This window comes from Herpailurus yagouaroundi, unplaced genomic scaffold (assembly GCF_014898765.1).
Source record: "Herpailurus yagouaroundi ecotype Mexico unplaced genomic scaffold, PumYag 140, whole genome shotgun sequence".
NCBI classification, from domain to species: Eukaryota; Metazoa; Chordata; class Mammalia; order Carnivora; family Felidae; genus Herpailurus; species Herpailurus yagouaroundi.
In genome coordinates, this window is record NW_024412395.1 from 47,008,914 (window position 1) to 47,028,135 (window position 19,222).

Consider the following 19,222-nt stretch of genomic DNA (forward strand, 5'->3'; position numbering starts at 1 on the left):
ATGCAAAATAACAACAGCTAATCACTATGTGTTTGTATTCAATATTGGATATAATGCATTAAATACTGGATGCAATAAAAGGATGCTTTTAGGAGGACTTGGGAAGAGGGCAAAAAAGCATGGTGTGGCCAGAGTTTTACAGTTGCACAGAACTCTCCACTTTAGAACTGCCTCTGGTATCCTTTTACTGATGTCTTTGACTTACCGTCATAGTCTCCTTGACTTCTTGTGAGCTTGCTGTCAGGGTAAAAAATGAGTCTTAGTTTTGTTTTCTAGTAACTGTTGATACAATTGGTTGCTGTCATGTTGTGGATATATCACAATATATTTAATGAATGAAACAAATAATTTCCCAAACAGGACTCCTGAATGCATTTACAAAGATTTCCTTTCCTATCCCGCGTTAGGCCAGCCGCGGAAAATCAATATCTGTCATCAGTCATTACCCAGGTGATACTGGGTGTGATGCTGTCAGCATATTAAGCCAGAAACACTCGAGAAAAGATTTTCAAACATTATACAAAAAATTATTCTTTTGCTTTCTCCAAATTCCTTTCTGGTACCTCGTAAAAGTCATACCTCAAGTTTTAGATTGTTTGCCCAATATGGTAACTAAATCAGCAAGGGGTCCCAAGTGAACTCTCCTGTGCTGTGCACCAAAGTCCTCTAGGGCTCAGTGTCACATGGGAAACTGAGCTTGGGGACTGCCATTTTAACCTTCTATGTTCAGAAATCTCCATACAACTTACGTGCAGAGTCAATAAAAACAGCCCAGAATTACCTCAGGCTTGTCCCACCCTTCCTGCCCCAGCTTCTCAGTGTGGTCGTGACAGGCACTTTTTTGACTTCTCTATGAGCTTTTATTCAACTATGTTAACTATAATTCTTGGTGGCAGGCGTGTCCTTTGTCGACAACATCTAGTATAAACAATAGTATAATCGGTCGTTTGCTGGTTGAATAAGAATAATTGTGTCAGATAGTCATCTTGCCCTTGTCTTATACTCTCCCAGTGACAGAGGCCCCTTCCATTCTGAGGCAGTCCCTTTCCAGGTGCTGCTCTGTTAATGCTTTTCAATGTAACAACGTCCACGTCACGTAAATGTTGTTAAGCCATGCAAAATTACGTATTTGTACAAACTCCTTTGAGCTCTCCTACTTTGACAAGAGATTTCATCTGCATATACGTCACATCTCTTGACTCCCTGCACTGTGCTGTTTCATTATACCGTTGCTGTGTTTTGATACACACACAGAGATTATCACTTATTAAATGAATGGATTAGTTGTAAATTAACATTAATTATAGCATAATTAATTTTAACATAATTATATTTGTATTAATATAAAAGCATTAAATAATATCTGTGTAAGAAAATGTAGTAATATGCATTTTATTGCAATCTGAGTGCTCTCATACATATACTCTTAGTCAATTATTCTTCACTCTCTTGAGTTAAGTTGTTCAGCAATATTTTTCTTGTGCTCTGGACGCACTTTTCTGCATTTATATTGTGTTCTGGTGAACAATTGTAAGCCATAATGCTTGGCAAATGACAATCCTGAATCAGCTACCAAGAAATCAAGGTTGCATGCTGAGAGTTCATATATCCATTTTAATATGTCTCAAGGTAAAGGTAGGCAGATAATATAGCACCAATGGAAGTCCCACAGTCTACCACAGCCAGGTAGAACTGACCAAAAAGAAAAAAAAGAATGTTATGCTCTGATGTGATGTCTGGGAGTCTGAAGAGAAAGAGTGATTCCTAATATACCATTACTGTGCACATTTATGTGGGAACTATACTGTGGTGTACATGTTTATGCTCTAAGTAAGTGATTTAATCAGCCAGTCAGCATGCCTGTTTCCAGAAATGCATACTTTGAGCTAATGGGGTATTTTAACTTTGGCTTGCCTATTATTATTTTTCTTTTTTAGGTAGTACAGCATAATAATTGATGGGATGCATAGTGGGCTTTGCAGTCAGGCAGACTGTAGTTCAGCTCTGAGCTATACCATCTTATTGCCTCTGTAATTTGGGCAACTGACTTAGGCTATCTGAGCCTCTGTTTCCCTTTCTGTGAAATTCAGTTGTCAACCTGGGTGATGCTGTAAAGATTGATAGACGTATACTGAACACTTCACTACAGAATTTGGAACATAGTATGGAATTGTGTGTAATTTTAGTTATTAATGTTATTGTTAGTCATCCTTTTCTGTTTACAAGCTGAATAGAAGTCAGGAATGGAAGAATGGAGCCAAATAATACCCAGGGTTTTTAATGGCTTCCTAAGTATTATTCTTCATTTAAAGGATTAAAAAACCCACACAATTCCGCTAGATTGGCAAGTTTTTCCACTTTTCCATATTAACTGAAATGAAATCATTGGACATCAGCTAGTTAAGTTAGTATTGTATGAGATGGTGTTTTTCTATGTTTTCATAATTGTGAAAACAAATCCTAGAATCATTAATGAATAGCAATGATAGGACTTTCAAAATATCAAACCGGTAAGGCATTTTTCGAAGTTCTGAGTTACTGAATATTCCATGAAAAAATGTTCTTTTCTTCTAAGTGTACTTCTTTATTTTGACAGAAAGAGAAAGTACAAGTGGGGGAGGGGCAGAGAGAGAGGGAGACAGAGAATCCCAAGCAGGCTGCACACTATCAGTGCAGAGCTCCACATGGAGCTTGAACCCACGAACGGCAACATTGTGACCTGAGCTGAAGTCAGATGCTCAACGGGCGGAGCCACCACCCAGGTGCCCCTCCCAATATTCTATGCTTACATAAATTTGTAAGAATCTGGACAAAATTTAAACAATACCAATTTCTGGATAGCCTTTATTAATGTGCAGTGAGGTTCTCCAAAAAGAGTATAAGAATTTTTAAGACTTATTTGATCATAAATCCCCTTTCCAACACAAAACTTCATCCACTAAAATGTTATGGATCAAGTTTGGTATATGCTACGTTAATCATTTTTAAGACAGATGTACATCTATAATCTCTTGAAGAATCTCTAACTTGAAGGCTAAAATATGGTATATATTTTAATAATTTTTTCAATATGAGAATAGTTCCAATTTTCCAATACAAAAATACTTCCAAAAGTACTCCATGAATTACATATTCTTCATAAAAGTAATGTATTCAAATTTTATATTCTTTTTTTCCACCTATGCCTTGTTTTTAAATTTTTTACAAAGTAGCATGTGTACTGATGTTTCAAAATATTTACTGTCACAAAGGAGCATTATGTCCAATATACATAAGAAATGTACATTCTAAGCTTCATGTTGCTCAGTGATAACAAGGAAACAATAATACTTGTATCAGAATCATTATAAGTGCAAATGAGTAACACATTCACAGAATTTAGTTTCTGGCACCAACTAAGGACTCGACAACATTATTATGATCTATTTATTTAAAAGAAAAGCAATTTATTAATCAAGAAAAAAATAGGACAATTATGAAGAAATCTCAAAGAATTCTGATTTAAATTCTAAGAAGGCACTTAGGTGTCCAAAGTGTTCATGACCATTTTCTTCTCTAAAGGTAATGTAAAAATACCAAAAATCACAAACCAGAGTATGCTTCTTATAGCTATAATAAAATGTCTGTAAACACAAACAATGTATGTACTTTACTGGGAAAAAGAATGTTAAGTAACTTAGACAAATACGCACAACACGAACACACAGAAACCCATTGAAAATGGGAAGAAATGGAAAAAGGTAGTTCTAACTCACACAGATATTTGGGGAAAACCAATTTCAAGCAGTAAGATGCCATCAACAGACCAGAAAGAGTATGGTAATGAAAAATATGGTGCCCAAGTGTCCAATGCCTAAGTTTGAGTGCTGCTTCTAAGACTAATTAGCTCTCCAACCTTTGCCTAGTCACCTCCTTTCTCTGTGCTTTAGTTTTTCTTTGGAAAATGTTAATAATAATGCCTATTTCATATGTGTGCAAGGAAGATTAAATGAGATTATATATATTGTATTAATTTTTTGTTGCTGTGTAACAAATTACCACAAATTTAGCAACTTAAAACCATGCCCATTTATTAGAATATAGGTCAGAAGCCCTGCACTGTGTGGCTGAGTTCTTTGCTTAGGATCTCACTCTGTGGAAACCAAGGTGTCAGTTTGGCTGAGTTCTTGTCTGGTGTTTGGGGGGGGGGGGGGCAGGGGGCGGTGAGGAACTACCTCCCAGCTCATTCTTTTTGGCAGAATTCAGCTTCTTGTGGTTATAGGACTGTTTCCCTGTTTTCTGCTTGCTGTGGCTGAAGCTGCTCCCAGCTCCTAGAGGCTGCACACAATCTATGTCACAGGACCCCTGTCTTCAAATCAGCTACAGAGAATCTCTTGCTTTGAATCCTTCTCACCTTAATTTCTCACCTCTAGATTTAAAGGATTCATGTGATCAGGTCAGGCCCACCTAGATAATCTCTTATCAGGTCACTGATATGGGACCTTAATTACATATGCAAAATCCCTTTACCTTATAATGTGAACATAGTCACAGGAGTGATATCTCCCCATATTTGCAATCCTGGGGGTATACAAGGCGTGCACACTAGGGGAATAGAGATGCCGCCTTAGAATCCAGTGTAATACATATGTAAAATGCTAAAATAGTGCCTGGCATGTGGTAAACACTAAAGGTTTGAGCTCTTATTCTTAAGGAGCATCTGAAAAACTCACAGAAATTTTTAAAAATAGCAATGCCACAGTTATGGCAATGGTGTGGTAAAATGATATCCCAACGCACCATTAAAGAAACAAACTGGTAGAACATTTCTGCCAGGTGATTTGGCAATGTGTATTGAAAGCTCAGGACTTCCACTTCCAGGACTTTATCCTAAAGATATAATCAGAGATATACACAAAGGTATGTGAAAGAAATGTTAATTGTACTTGATTTATAATAATAGACACTTGGGGCGCCTGGGTGGCTCAGTCAGTTAAGCATCCGACTTCGGCTCAGGTCATGATCTCACAGTTCGTGAGTTCGAGCCCCACGTTGGGCTCTGTGCTGACAGCTCAGAGCCTGGAGCCTGCTTCACATTCTGTGTCTCCCTCTCTCTCTGCCCCTTCCCTGCTCATGCTGTGTCTCTCTCTGTCTCAAAAATAAATTAACATTAAAAAAAAATTAAAAAAAAATAGACACTTAAAAGGAAACCAAGCACCTTCCTTTAGAGTTTTAGTTAACTATTATGACATAGGTATTAAATGAAATGCTATGTAGCCTGAAGCACAAAAATAAAAATAAAATAAAACAAAAACACACAGTTTTTGAAAAATATTGAATGAGAAGGAACATCCTCATGTTATAAGTGGAGAAATGATAGGTTACAAAAGTGTATATATGGTGTTACTCAACTCATACTCTTTCCTGGAGTTTTAAGTGACCTTTTGGCAAGACGTGGTCACTTGACAAGGGAGGGAATATACCCTGACCAGTCTCCTCAGATTGTTGTAGGTAAGACTAGGCTTCTAGAGACTTCTTGGGGAGACCCAGCATCCTTCCTAGAGTGTGAATTAGGCTTTTGGCAAGACAGGGTCACTTGATGAGGAGTGGACCACCCTGACAGTGTCTGGCCATGCCCAACTATCAGAACCACAAGAGCATCCTCAAGAGAAGACTTAGCATCATCTTCTCTCAATTTTGTGTGTGTGTGTGTGTGTGTGTGCGCGCGCGTGCGTCTGTGCTGTCGACATTCATTCAATGACTCAAAATGCAAATAGTATGGTCTAGTCCTTCATTCCTGATGTATCACCCTGCTTTATATTAAACTGGCTAAATTACCCTCTCAGCCAAGATTTTAGAGACGGGCTTTGGTTTTGTTTCAGCTATAATGAAAGACATCTGCAATACATAATACATAGCAATGGAGGATGTAGAAGTTAACAATTACTAGGAAAGCACATATAGGGCACATTCTAACACTACACAACAGCTACTAACCCTGCTTTACAGGTGGGAAAATGTTGGCTCAGAGAAATTAAGTAACTTGCTGAAAAATTCCTATTTAGGAAATGGTGACACCAAATTTTAAAGCAACGGGCTTCCCTCGTTTCATCATACCATGATTCCTAATGGTTCCTAGGACTCTCAGTTTTTTTTTTTTTTCAACGTTTATTTATTTTTGGGACAGAGAGAGACAGAGCATGAACAGGGGAGGGGCAGAGAGAGAGGGAGACACAGAATCGGAAACAGGCTCCAGGCTCTGAGCCATCAGCCCAGCGCCCGACGCGGGGCTCGAACTCACGGACCGCGAGATCGTGACCTGGCTGAAGTTGGACGCTTAACCGACTGCGCCACCCAGGCGCCCCAAGACTCTCAGTTTTTAAAAATATCCTCTGGAAATTTAAATGATTAGCCTAATGTAAATCCTCTGCAGTACATTTCACTGTTTCCCTGTACCTGAAGGCAAATTAGTGGTTAACAGTGACAACACACAGATTGCTTTTTTCTCCTAAGCTTTTTCCAGCTCCAGCCTCTCAGATCTTAATTTCAAAGTAACAGATGTGTTTTTAATTGAGGATCCAGATTATCACCACGAATTCAGATTAAAGAAATTCTTCCCAGTTCCCTCTCAACCCAGAGGGGGAGGTACCAAATTCCATAATCTTTGGAACTAGCATTTCTCCAGACTCTATAACCCGGGGTAGTTCCCACTACCTCTCGTTCTCTGCAACTAAATCTTTGATAAAAATCAATGCTCAGGTCTCTCAAGTCCCTTAATTGTCCATTTCTCCTTTGGGGATTTCCCTCTATCCTTCTCAGACTCTATTCACTTGCCCTACTTTCTGTCCATGTTCCCAGGACCATGCTTTCATTTTTATTCTGCTTCCATCCCTAGGTCCAACTATCTGTCCCACTCCTGTTCTAGTTTTTGGTAATCAACCTGAGCCCATGGTTGTATCCTGGCTCTATAGTAAGTATCTTTATTGTAGGGGAAATAAAAAGAATATAAAAACACATTTGTGTGGTTATGGAAGTTTACTATTTAGATATTTGTGCTGTCTGGTATTATGATTACCTAATCAAAAAAAAAATCAACCTTGGGTATTTTGTTCTGTAAAACTTGCCTAATAAAAACAAATATTTAAGTTTTTAGGGGAAATCCATATAAGTTCTAATCTATTATTTAAAAAAATAATTTCCATTTGTAGAAAGATCGATGTACCCACCACTCATAGTAGTTCTGACCTCAAAATGGCAAATTATATTTTCCTTTACATTCTTTTAGTGATCTTTCTTGGCTCAGTTACTTCTTATTACATCATAAATTTAACATAAAAATTAATAACTTACAATTTTCTTCTCTTAATTACTAATCATCTCTTGCCTTTTGCATGTCTGGGTTTATATAAAAGTATTAAAATGTTGTTGTAAATATTTTAATTCAAAATCTGAGCATTTGACGGATATACAAATAACTATTTTCATATTAGAAGCAGTATTAACAATGTTATATTATTTTATGTACTTCTCAAAAGGAATTATTAGATGCAGGATAAGTAATAGTATAGTATTCCATTAGGTAGATCAAAAAGAAAGAAAGGAAAAAAGAAAGAAAGAGAGAGAGAGAGAAAGAAAGAGAGAAAGAAAGAAGAAAGAAAGAAAGAAGACTAAGAAAACTTTATTTTTTTGGACCTAGGAAACTCAAGATCATTTTTTTAGGGGACCCTGAAGTAGAATTATGAAACTTTTGACTTCTAACAAACACACAAGAAATAGCATAATCTTTTCGATGCTTGAAAATGTAAATTAAGTCATCCATACGTTCCTGTTTGCTAACATTTTCTTCCAGCCAGCCATATACTCTTAAAACAGTATTCTGTGTCATGGGGTGACTTAATATTGTTTAGGACTGCTTCCACTTAGCTATGTGGATGGAAAAACTCATCCAAGGACACACACAATAACTTTTCTTTGGTCTTCCTTCCCACCTCTTACTACAGAGATCTGAATGGCGTTGGGGGGGGGGGCGGTGTGGATCTTCATCTCTCACAATGTAGTTTCTCCTGCATCATCTGTTGTCATGGTAATAATTGTAGCATTGCAGTTTTAGTACTACAACAGAGCACACTCCAGTGGAATCAGATTGGCAAACACAATCTGTAGGATGAAATCTCTCTCAAAAAGGGTCTGTTGTGCTTTGGGACATTTTCCCCACCCTTTCTTTGTGCTTCCTCAGCTATCTAGTCATCTGATCCAATCTCTCTTTAATGATTTTGTCCAAGACTCTTCAGGGCCAAGAGGACTAGAAGGATAAATATGATCCACACAATTATTTATATAGATTTCATATCAGTTAAGGAAAAATTTCCATATAGTTTCCTGTAACTAATAGAGTATATCAACATTAAAAAAAAATCCATCAACAGCTTTTAGTCTTTAGGAGCTTTTCTGCAATTCTTCTAAAACCTCTGTAAGTCACTTGAAGATAAGAGAGTCACCTCAACCAAATAATGAATGGTTATATTAGGTCACCAAGTGACATTTTTAGCTGGAGCCTGCCTGACTTTCAAACAGAGCCCGAGTCCTATAATCCCTGAGGTAGCAGGTAGTGGTTGTATGTTTGACTTTTTAAAAATTTTGAATAAGCAACTTTAGAGAGGATGGTGAATAAAATAGTTACTAACTTTTTGTCTCCGTTTTCCCATGCATATTGGTAATCATCGACTTATTCCATCTTCTCTGCCAAACTAAAAGAAATATTCCTTTTTGTAATAAATGAACGCTTACAAACAACATCACAAAGTGGGACCAATGTATCTGAGTTGGTCCTATTTGAAACCTGGCAGATAAGATGGCCTTCACTGTCATAAAATAATTGGTAAATCTAGAGACAGAGGTAGTTATAGGGAAAAAATTAAGTAATCATTTTGTTTTGGGAAGCACTTTGACTCCCCTCCCCTTCTAACTTTTTTCTAAATTCTTCCCTCCCCCCCCCCAAAGAAACTATGACCTTTCCAGCCCTCTGACTGGTCAGGTTTTCTGACTTTACCTGTTCATCTGAGTCACTAAGTCCTCTCTAGGTGTGTTCCTTAATTTCAGACCTTTCCCTTTTCCCATGCTCTTCCTCTACCATGGAGCTGTGTTTTCTTACGAAATAACAGGCTAATGAGTACACCTTTAAAAATATAAGTCCGATCTTGTCACTCCATGACTTAAGCCCTGTGGTGGCCTCCATCGTATGTAGAGTAGTAGCTGAAGCCCTCACAGGTGCTACGCAATCTAGCCCCAATACCTGCCTAACCTGATTGCCGACTGCGCCCAGCCCAAGCCCTGGGCACACACCATTTTTTTGGCCTGGACTGCTTTTCCCCTGCATGTCAAAACGGCTGGCCTCCTTATCACCTCTGCGTCTTCATTGCTGCTTCCCCACTGTGACATTAGCTCTCCAATCAATTAAAAATGAAATGTTCTCAATTGGCCAACCTTGTAATCACTATATCACTTAACTGTTTATTTTTCTCCATAACATTGATCTCCATATGACACAGTATATATTTAATTTGTTTATCTGTTTATTATGTGTCTACTCCTTTCTCCAACAACACCCAGTAAAGAAACACCATTAGAGAAAAGAATTTTTTTCCTGTATTGTTACTTTATCATTTTATTGATAAGATAGTCACTAGTTCCTGATAGAAGCTCAACAGACGTTTACTAGATAAATAATTAACCTCTAAACTAAGGGCAGAAAGGAGACGAATCTCATTTCTTGTTTTTTTTTTAAGTTTATTTTTGACAGCAAGAGCAAGAGCACGAGCGAGGGAGAGGCAGAGAGGGAGAGAGAGAATCCCAAGCAGGCTGCATACTGTCAGTGCAGAGTCTGATGTGGGTCTCAAACCCATGAACTGTGAGAACATGACCTGAACCGAAGTCAAGAGTTGGCTGTTTAACTGACTAAGCCACCCAGTGCACCCCAAAGAAATCTCATGTCTATAGAATGGCGTGAATGACTAAATGAGGGCACTCAGATTCACTTTCTCAACAATTAGCATTTAGGTATAATGGAAAGAATGAGTCAATTAGTATTCAGAGTTGAGACTTGCAGGATACAATGAAGTAGAAGCAGATCTGTCAAAGCCAAAGCCTGTGCCAGCTGGGGATATGAGGAATCAGAAAATACAGAAACAGAGGAAGCCAGTGAGCAGGACTTGGAACAAGTACATCCCAAGGAAATGTCACTACTGCAACAGAAGGAGACTATGAGGTCAGTGAGAGGCACAAGGACCCAAGGTCACTACCTTTTTAAGAAAGTCACTCTAGTTAGACTTGTTCTGTATTACCAAAAGGCATAGATAGGAGTGCCATCCTGAGGTATAATGGCTTAACATATTACCTTTCCTTGGTAGCATATATTGTGCAGCGTCTTATAAAATCAGTTTGTTCCTCCAGCTGATATTTTCTAGCAAAGGCATTTCGGGTATTGTGCTGGGTGATTGGAAAAGAAAGGTTTTGATTTCTTTGTCTGTTAACCCTTTGGAGTCACATATCCGACCATCCTTTGTCCTTATTGTAGAGCCAAAGTCCAAGTTGGGCTCTAAATTACAATGTAATCTGGGGCGCCTGGGTGGCGCAGTCGGTTAAGCGTCCGACTTCAGCCAGGTCACGATCTCGCTGTCCGTGAGTTCGAGCCCCGCGTCAGGCTCTGGGCTGATGGCTCAGAGCCTGGAGCCTGTTTCCGATTCTGTGTCTTCCTCTCTCTCTGCCCCTCCCCCGTTCATGCTCTGTCTCTCTCTGTCCCAAAAATAAATAAACATTGAAAAAAAATTAAAAAAAATAAATAAATTACAATGTAATCTAAAAATTGCTCCTTTAATTTTATAAACAAGATTAATAAGGGAAAGGGGGATGGGGAACGTAAAACCTAATGGTGCGAAGGACTGCTTCTGAATGCAAGTGGGGGTGTTGGCCAGGTTTTAGAGCAGCTGAAACTGGGAAAGCGTGAGGAAATGACATCGACCTGAGTAGCAGCTGCCCCCTTTGGCCTGCGTGTGCATCTCTACTTCACCACAGTTTATACTACTCACTACTGGCTCTCTCTCCTTGGCTGTGAGACCATTTATTAGGGTGCTTATGCTATCATAGTGATGCAAACTAGCCAGGTCTGAAAATCCAGAGGGGCCCCTCAGAACGAGCCAAGAGGGCCCTTGGCTTTGCACAAGATAGAAATCCAATGTGAGCCAAGAGGAAGAGAGATCAGAGTTTACTGAAGATGTAAAGAGAGTGTAGATATGGACAGAGCATCCAGGAGACTTGGAAAGGAGAGTGAGTCTCATCTTTGCTTGCGGTCTGGGGTCTTTACTGAGGATTGTAGTCGGGTACACATGTCTTCTCAGGCATCGGGAACAAAAACTAGTGAGATATCCTCCATGAGTGACTTATGCCCCGGAGCCGCGTGTCTTAGTGAGTCAGTGGTCTTGGACAACCCTGCCCAGTCACTCCTTAGATGTTATCTATCATGCTGGAAACCTCCAAAGAAATTATTAACTCCTTGACCTTTGTAAGTAGGACATACATTATCTGTTCTATAAGGCATGTATAAGGTGTAGATAGAAGTCTTAGCAAGAATAAAAGCAGGAAAAGGAACAACAAAAAAAGTAGTTTTTCATGGATTCTCTTAGTTTCCTTGTCTCAGTAGGGTAGAGGAGCATTTCTTGATACCTTTGTTACAAACAACAGTAGACAAAAAAGAGGACTGAGGTGACTTCATGATTTTATTACATCTGACCCTCTTTACTCACCGAGGTTCCCTGCCACTGGCGGGATTTGTGTTTGCAGCCGCTGATCATCTTAACACTTACTCTGTAACTATGAAGAAATTATTATTCTCAGAGGTTTACTGACTTGTCTAAATTGGCATTAACAAATTTTTTAAATGCACCCGGCTACCTCTGACTGTCTTTCACTGGCCATCTTGATACAGAGAGTAAGGAGACTCAAATTAATATTTTATCCAGTAAAAGATTTAGAGACTGTGGTTTACCCTGCATACGATCTATTCAGCCAGCTTCATTGGCATAGGACTCAAATATTCCCTGTAGCTATGCTGAATTGACTGGAAACATGATAAGGCATCTGAATTCTGCAGGTATAGTCATTCCTAGCAACCAATTTGATTTTTGACGGACAAAGAGCCCCAGGAAAGTAGATGCCTTTGTACCTGAGAAAAAAAGAAATCCCAAGCAAGATAGACATGCCCTAATCAGTATGCTCTGGGTATGACAGCATGCAAGTGAGTGATCTGTTTTGTTCTGAACTCTGGCTCTGTCAATGACAGTACACGATTTACTAGAACAAATCAAATAAGTGTAATTGACTCCTGTTTTGACGTTTCAAAACACTGAACCATATTTCCTTTGTAGTACTCTGATTCCACATTCTTAAATTTGATTTTTTCATATAAAATACCTTAGTCAAAAGAGAGAATGCAAATAACAATGCATCAGGGTAGAATTGTTTTCAGTGCTTTCAAACGTTACGGAAAGAATAATTTCTGCACGGATATGATGATGTGGTCGATGTGGGTCAAAAAATTGCAGCCTCAAAAACCGATTTGGAGACTTGGACCATGCAGTGGTCAAATGTTTCAACGCTCTGTTGTTCCCATTCCTGTTACAGGTACATGTGACAGCGCTGCAGCTATGAGTGGAATTTTAAAGGGGAAGTTGGAAGAAATTGACGGCTCTTCACCCTGCTGCTCTGTGCAGGAATCAGATGATGAAGTTTTTAGCTGTGACGGTGCTGACAGTGTTGATAGTGTCAATCTGTCCACTTGTAATCTTTTCACTGGTGAGTATCCGAAGCCATATTTCAGGCTGTACTCTAAAGTGTGTTGTATGGTCGATTCCTGGAGTTTCTATCTTTATCCACTGCCTTTTATCTGCTCCAAGTTTTTCATCATATCAGACTTATTTGTAAAATGTGATATCATTTTGTTTAATTAAATCTCAATGGTATCCTTCTGTTCATCTCTATGGAGTAGGTATGAGAGGCAGAAACGCGTCCGATTGAAGGTAAGCAATTGAAAATGATCTCGTATGCACCTTCAGCTTTCGGAAATCCATCTCAAATCCATTTCAAAATCTGATCAGTTGAGCTCTTTTGAAATTCTAATAATACTGGTCAATGAGTTGTGGAATCAGCAGTATTGAGTACACCACATGTATTTCCTACGTGAGAAAACGATGTTTGTTTTTAAAAGAATGCTGCTCTGAAATCAAAGCCCTGAAAGCCATCAGCTTCTATTGTTCTTGGAATACTAGTAAACCTCAAACTTGAGGCCAGATTCATGCACTACAGTAAGTGCAGCTTTCTGCACGCGTATACCTTTCCTAAGCAGTTAATGTGAACAGCATCATTTGGTATGGTATGTAGTATGTTCTAACTTAAAATTGTAGCCATTTCAAACTGCCTTCCCTATAACTGGTACACATTGATTGATTTTGGATTAGGTGAATCTTTCCAACATCTCTGTGTGCCTTCCATCCCAGTCACTAGGGAAAGAGGGATCTCTAAATTAGTTTTAGAAGTTAATCATACAAAGCAAAACTAAACAAGGTCAAATAAAGTCCCATAGGATGATGGGTATAAACTTCTTTTTAAAGCACCATTCCATACGTAAAGCTAAAAATTATCCAGTACAAAAGAGAAGGGTTTTTTTCCATAATAGCTTTTTTAGTATTATTTTTCTGAGGTGTGTGGGTTTGGGGATTTTTAACTTATCAAAACAACCTTTTAATATTCACAGTGATGATCTTGCAGTGTGGCTCCATGACCCCTGAAATTCCATTTTTACCCTCTTTCCTCTACTCCCAAGAATTCAAAGGTTTGTTTGATATTTATGAATTCTCTCTCATCATTGTTAGAAGCATTTAGAATAAAAGTAGGTATAATTTTATAAGATTGTTTAGTCTTTGTATTATTTATTTCTTGACTAAAGTACCACTATTATGAACTTGTGGGAAGTAGAAAAAGTAAGGAGGAGGTAAAGAAACACTTAGAATAAGGGATAACATCATAGTTGTTTTGAGAATGAGATTCTTTAGTTACATGGAAAGGTTATTGTCAATCAGTGGGTTTTGGGTGGATCGGTTTGTTTGTGATTTATCTAAAGCCTTTCCCCCCTTCCTCTAAGCGACTGTAGCCCTTGTGGATGGCACACCCCCTTGCTGTCACCCACAGTGCCTAGAAAAGTGCTGAGCATTGAATGATACTTAGACTCCTTTATTGAATGAATGGATTCAATTTAGATAATTCTCTCTCTTTTTTGCAATAATTGTCTTTTTTTGACAATAAACATTGCACCTATTTAAAGTTTACAACATGATGTCATGATATATGTATGCATTATGAAATGGTGACCACAATCAAGCTAATTAACATTCTGTCACCTTACATAGTTACATTTTTTGTTGTTGGTGGTGGTGAGAACACTTGGGATCTATTCTTTTGGCAAATTTCAAGTATGAAATACATAATTTTTTTCGTAATTTCAGACAACTTTAAAAGCCAGAGAGAATGCATCTACTGGATATCTTTATCCTTAGTATATATTTAATTTCAAGACCCTCAGGGACCCTATTAAGCACCTTGCCTGTGTACCTTGGAGAGCTCTCCTTCTCTAAGCCCGGAATGCCACAGGAGCTGCCTAGAATGTTTCAACTTTTTCCCTTTAGCCACTCCTAAAAAACATCATCAATCTAGACTCTATTTCTTTGAGATACCACCTCATCCAGTGCAGCAATTTCCACATGCCAGTGTTGTTTTTTTTAAACCTTCAGCATGCTTTCAACCTCTCTGGTGTCTATGTCTCTCCTAAAGTTACAAATTGACTCTCTCCTGGAAAAATCAATTGTAGGACTCTCTATGCAAGATACCCATCGATTTCTATAGCTTGTGAGTTCACAAAGTACCTGTAATGTTCATTTAAACACCATCAGGTCTCACAATTGTGGCTCAAGATGCTTTCCAGATGAAAGTGATGTTCTGGTGGCTTAGAGGGGTTTGAAAAATTATAGGCTAGACACTTGTTATAAGTACCTGAACACCCTGAAGGGTAAAAGTTTGAATGGAGAGTGGTTTTATTTTGATCAAATAAACTATTTGATAGCTATTTTGACATCTGTTCGCAACTTTTCTGTTTTATAACCATCACAAGAGTCTGTGGAGGAAGAGGTGTCCAGTGTGCACAGAGGAGAAGTCAGGCTGATAAAGAGAGTAGATTCAGAGTTTCATTAGCCTTCTTCCAGCACTGTTGTTAATGTCCTTTTCTTAGTAAATTTTCAGGGGTTTTGAGGGAAACGTTTGCTGATACTACTCTGTAAGGAAGTGATATGCATCATTGAACAACTTGTAATTGAATGTGTGATCAGCACCATGATTTGAGATAAACAGTGGGGAGGAGAGTAAGGAAAAATGGTTGGAAAATGTTACCTATGGATGATTTCCTATTATTGTGAGCTGCTCTTACCCTAATCATCAATATGAAACTTTACTAATTATTTCATAAAGCCGGGCAAATTGAGGAAGAAAACCCATTTTAATTTTTTGAGAGAATTTAACACTATGTAACAGTATAAGACAAAAACAATAGTAGAGTCAACCCTCAATTTGAATTCAAAGAGTGTTAGTACTAGTAAGGACTTTGAGAACATCTAGACTGTGTTTCTTATTTTAAATATGTGGAGACTGAGGCCCAGCGAGAGTAACTAGACAAGGATCCAAATGTCGCTATTGCTATAGGACTTTATGGTAGCTCCTCAGAGGCTACCTTTCTACTAGACTGTGCTGCTCTCCAATGGGTCTTTTACATCACTGACTAGATCGAGGGACCCATCTAATCAACAGAGAGACATTGGCTGTACCTTTTGTGCCAGCTCCTCTTAGAAATAGAATGAGCCTACCTTTCGGTAAAGGTGTTTAGCATTTCATCACCTCTTGCCGTTTTTTTTTTCTTTTTTTTCGGTTAGTGTTGTGGCGAAAGTTAGTATCTTCTGGATGTAATAATATAGTGCCAGTGATGAGTTTATGAATATATTCAATGAGCAAAAGAAATAGTGGACAGAGAATTCAATTTGACTGTGAATGAACACTTTCCCTTCCCCTTTCTGTAAGTAAGTGACAGGGCAGACTGTTGAGACTTACCTTGTACATCACTGACATTGATGGAAATATCTTACAGCAAACATGTTGTTTTACATTTACATGAAGGAAATTGGTTCGTCTTGGTGACATAATGCTGCTTGTGATAATGTGAAAACGTTACAATGAAAAGAAGATGAGATGAGGTATGCAGTGTGCATCTTTAACGGCAGCTAACAAATACAGGGTTGTTTCATTTACTTTAAAAGTAAAAGCCTTTGTACATTCCACTTTTGCCAGAGGGGTGAATGGGCATCCTGGACTCCCTGGGGAAAAAAAAAAAAAGATAATGATATCTTTCTATCCCTTGAACTCCAGGACCCTACATTACTTGTTCAATAATTCAAGACTTCAGAAATGCACTTACCTTGCGTTTCGATTAGACTCACTTAGTCACAGCTTCTGACTGAATGCAGTAATTATATTCCATTTTGCTGCCTAGGTACAGAATTGGCTTTTATATTTGCTTGTTTGTTTTAAGCCCTGAGAAACTTAAATTTGGCTTTAATCTTAAAAGCACAATTGGTCTGAATTTGAAATAAATTTTTTTTATATCAATATCACAGTGAATCTAGAAAAACAACACTTATTGTTTGTGGTTTTAACTCTCAGTTAGCTACCATTAAAAAGTCAATGTGGGTAGTTCTAGTGGTATTAATGGTACTATTTCTCACATTATTCAAGTGATAAAGTCCTATTAGCATGGGATCCAAAATATATCATAGAAACTCTTCCGATTTCCCACATCTGTTATTTACTCAGGATATCTATAGGTGGAATTGACATTGTAGCTATATTTCATAAAAGTACAAGAATTATAGTTGCTATTAAATATTAGAGACCCTGTCTTTACATTAACGATCAGAATATTTTCATCTGATAATGTAATTTCTTTACAAATATTTCATAGAGTATTTGCATTTTTTATAAACCTTTTAATAAGAGCTACATCCTTATTTTGGGGTCACGTAGGAATAGTCATAGACAATAAATAGATGATTGCCCAGTTGCACAATGTCATGACTTCAAAAATGGATCCAAGTGAAATTTAGGTGATTAAAATCCTACCGACCACTTCTAAGTCCCATAATCTTTTGGCTTTGGTTTGAATACCAGAGGTTGACTGGCTTTATGCTTGTTGTTTATGATGGTGACGATGAAATCATAGTGCCTGAAGCAAATGTCCTTGTGTTTCTCAAAAGATTTTAAAATTCATCATGCAGATTAGGCAATCTGATGCTTTCTGACAGCTCGAGGGAAGTGTATTTGTGTGCATGTGAATGCAGAAAAGAATTAAATCTGGTCCTGCTAAAAAAAAAAAAAAAAAAAAAAAGGAAACAGTTGGTGCTATTTCTGAATTGGCTGTGATATTTAACCATTTCACTCTGGAAAGTACATAGTTGTACTCTGAAAATGTTCCTTTTTTTTTTTTTTTTTTTTTTTGTCTGAGGAATTTGGGAGTAAACTGGGAATGTTTTAGGGCCACAGAATTGTTGTAGCATATGTCTTATATGTTCAGCTACAGTGATCTGGCATGAACTAGAATAGTTAAATGTCTCAAGTTTACTGAATTCATTTGACAGTTGGATTAGGGTTAAAAGTATAGTTTTTACACGTAATGAAGAATGAACAATCATAATAAATATAAAAAAAGATAAATACTTCATTTTCAAAGGCCAGCACATAAAAACTAGAAAGAGATTTTTTAAATGATACTTAATTTTCAGGTAGGAAAGTATAATGAATTAAAACTGAAATGGATGCTCAGTTTTTTGCATTTGTTTTTATCTTATCTCACAAATATTTTAATAGAATAGTAATAAAGATTGATTTATGTAATTTACAATTCTAGGACTTTGAATGAACTGTTATGAAACTTGATTTACATAATGAACTATTAAATCACTTTAAGATCCTTAATGGATAGCTGCAGTGGTCTTAATTAGCATGACAAAAAAGACCCCCAAAAAGCAAACTTTATTAAAACAGTTTACAAAGTGTCATGAAAGCTAGTGAAGATTGCTAGACAGAGTGCTGAAAGCACTAGATGTTTCTGAATGAAATGCAATAGTGAGTGTCATTAACTGTGATATTGTGAAGACCCAAAATGCATTTAATAATATATATTTTTATACCAAGATTGGATGATAATGGATCTGTTGTGAGATAAAAAAATGTACATATTTAGTACGAAATCATATTAATAAAATTACTTTTAAATATTCATATTGAAGAATACTTAATATATTTCATCTTTAATATGCTCTAATGCTTACATCTTTTACATTAAAAAAAAACCTACATAAGTTAAATCTTAACAATTCCAGGGTTTGCAGTATTTAGTGCTATCCCTGAGAAACTTGGTTTGGAAGAAATAATGATGATTAATTTTAAACATAGTTACTTTTTCTAATATAGCCTGTCCTATTTCACAGTTTCTTCAAAGATATTGTCCATGATCTTCTTATGTCTGATCAGACTTTTTGCTGTTTGCTGTTTCTATGACAACCCTCATTTTAGCTTGGAGAGAGTAGTACATATTTTAGATTTATATACATTTTCAGATACACACACATTTTAAGGTTCTTGGGTGGCTTCATCATTTAAGCATCTGACTCTTGATTTCTGCTCAGGTTATGATCTCGCCTTTTGTGAGTTCAAGCCCTGTATGAGCTTCTGTGCTGAGGGTGCAGAACCTGCTTGGGATTCTCTCTCTCTTTGCCCCTTCCCTGCTTGCATGTGCACTGTCTCTCTCAAAATAAATAAATATAAAAAAAATAATTTTTTACCTCCATAATAATTAACATTATGCTGACAATTATAATGGTCATTAGTCAACACTAAAATTAAATGCTATGCTAAGATCATGGCTACATAAGACATATATACCATACATTTGACCTAGATTTTTTAAAATATGCATAAAGTTAGGCTGCAAAAGAAGATCTAAGGCATAAACTTAAGTAATATATGGGCACTAATAAAGAAGCACATATACTTAAAAATTCTCCTCAGTATGAAGTAAATAAAAGTTTTTTTTTTTACT

The 19,222-nt window shown here is 37.3% G+C and overlaps 1 protein-coding gene across 1 annotated transcript in view; it reads left to right on the forward strand.

Annotated features, from left to right (window-relative positions):
* The window catches only part of CSRNP3 (cysteine and serine rich nuclear protein 3), a 213,833-nt gene that overhangs the window by 4,937 nt on the left and 189,674 nt on the right, over positions 1-19,222 (forward strand). Inside the window, exon 2 of the mRNA XM_040475251.1 lies at positions 12,655-12,825. The gene's annotated coding sequence lies outside the window, so the exon portion shown is untranslated. The remainder of the gene's footprint in view (positions 1-12,654; positions 12,826-19,222) is intronic.